This window comes from Gossypium arboreum, unplaced genomic scaffold (genome assembly GCF_025698485.1).
Source record: "Gossypium arboreum isolate Shixiya-1 unplaced genomic scaffold, ASM2569848v2 Contig00427, whole genome shotgun sequence".
NCBI classification, from domain to species: Eukaryota; Viridiplantae; Streptophyta; class Magnoliopsida; order Malvales; family Malvaceae; genus Gossypium; species Gossypium arboreum.
The window spans coordinates 5,001-7,500 of NW_026440543.1; positions in this window are offsets into that span (position 1 = coordinate 5,001).

A 2,500-nucleotide genomic window follows, 5' to 3' on the forward strand; every position below is an offset into this window, starting at 1 on the left:
TGGTGTTCGAGGCTCCCGCACATCCAAGCACCAAAGTGCCGATGGTGCCCGAGGCTCCCGCACGACCAGGGGCCTAGGTTGCCGATGGTGCCCGAGGCTCCCGCACATCCAAGGGCCTAGGTGCCGATGGTGGCCGAGGCTCCCGCACGACCAAGGGCCTAGGTGCCGATGGTCCCGAGGCTCTCGCACGACCAAGGGCCTAGGTTGCCGATGGTGCCCGAGGCTCCCGCACGACCAGGGGCCTAGGTTGCCGATGGTGCCCGAGGCTCCCGCACATCCAAGCACCAAGGTGCCGATGGTGCCCGAGGCTCCCGCACGACCAAGGGCCTAGGTGCCGATGGTGCCCGAGGCTCTCGCACGACCAAGGGCCTAGGTTGCCGATGGTGGCCGAAGCTCCTACATGACCAGGGGCCTAGGTGCCGATGGTGGCCGAGGCTCCCGCACGACCAGGCGCCTAGGTTGCCGATGGTGGCCGAGGCTCCCGCACGACCAAGGGCCTAGGTTTCCGATGGCGTCCAAGGCTCCAGCACGTCCAAGCAGCAATGTGCCGATGCTCCGCACCATCGACGTCCTAGGTTACCAAGGGTGCTGATGCTCAAGACGACCAAGGGCCCAAGGTGCCGGAGGATCTTGTTCCAAAAGGGAGGGACCGGGATGATTCAAAAGGGGAGGGACCTGGGGGAGGGACCGGGACGACTTGTAACCGTTTTCGATATTAGGGATGGCTCGCGAGCACCGCCGGATGGCTCGCCGAGCACCGCCGGGATAGATCGCCGGAGCACCGCCGGGAACCTAACCGGCGATGGGGGGGCACCGACGTCTGGGCATGAAATGGGCGTGGGCAGTGCCCTGGACAACCCCTGTTCGCCTCAATATCACCTCCCCCCTAAAGAGCTAAAAAAACTTGGTCAATGTGCTACCAGGCGACATTCATGTGTCTGAAACAGGGACACTTTATGGTGCCGACGCTTCTGCACCAACGGGGGCCCAAAATTAGCTTTGGTGCTCGACCCTCCCGCACATCCGATGCACCAAGGTGCCGATGCTGCCCGATGCTCCGACACATCAAAGGGGCCGGTGGTACCCGATGGCCTCAAGACCACGGGATGGCACACGCTGCCGATAGTGTACGAGGCTACCGCGGGGCCAAAGGTGCCGGGGGCTCTCGTTGCAAAAGGGGAGGGACAGGGACGATTCATTCATTGTTGGGTACCGGACATGCAACGGTATCCGAATCCTACCTTTGGGACGATTCATTCATTATTGGGTACCGAACATGTAACGGTATCCGAATTCTACCTTTTGGGATTGGGGAGGGACTCGTTGCGCCGTTTGTGTATCCCGGGATGGCTCGCCGGATCATCGCCGGGATGGATCGTCGGAGCACCGCCGGGAACCTAACCGGTGGTGGGGGGGCACCGACGTCCGGGCATGCGATGGGCATGGGCAGTGCCCTGGATAACCCCTGGCTGCTCAATATCACTTCCCCCCTAAAGAGCTAAAAAAACTTGGTCAATGTGCTACCCGTTGACATTCATGTGTGCAAGCAGGGCGGGTTTGGATGTAAAACAGGACACTTTTTCAGCCCAACGCTCCCGCAGATCCGAGGCACCAAGGTGCCGATGTTGCCCGATGACCCTCACCACGGGATGGCCTACGTTGCGGATGTTGCCCGAGGCTCCCGTACACGCCTGAAATGGGGGCAAGTTTTTTTTTACGCCACTTACACTTAGTATTTTTAATTGAAAATTTTTTCTGTTGGCCCAAAAGAAATACAAGAAGCCGAATGAAATATGGCATGATGGCACGGTAGATAATTGAACAAGTGCTCGGGCCGCCAACAGTTGGGGGCTCGCACTCGCACCACCACGGCCCCCGCTGTGCGATGTTTCCCGAGGGGGCGGCACGGCCAAGTGTTTAACTTAGAAATTTTTTCTGTTGGCCCAAAACAAATACAAGAAGTATGGCATGGCATGGCACGGCAGGGCACGGCAGAAAATTGAACAAGTGCCCGGGCCGCCAACACTTGGGAGCTCGCACCCGCACCACCACGGCCCCCGTTGTGCCATGTTTCCCGGGAGGCGGCACGGCCAAGTGTTTAACTAACTCCTTACACTAAGTCCCCCACTTGGGGACCCCAGGGTCGGGACGTGCAAAAGAACAAGGGTGGATCGGAAGGGAGATGGGGAGGGGCGAATCAGGCGACAAAGGGTGAATCTCGGTGGATCGTGGCGGCAAGGCCACTCGCCACTTACAATACCCGTCGCGTATTTAAGTAAATGCGCAAGGATTCTACCGCCGCTCGGTGGGAATTACGCTCAAGGAGGCGCCGCGACTTGTCCGCGTGATCATTGCACCTCGACACGTGCCCTTGGGGCCAAAGGCCCCTCTGGGTCGGCAATCGGGCGACAGGCGCGTCGTCGCTTCTAGCCCGGATTCGACTTAGAGGCGTTCGGTCATAATCCGGTAAGACGGTAACCGGCGCATCGGCTTTTCAACC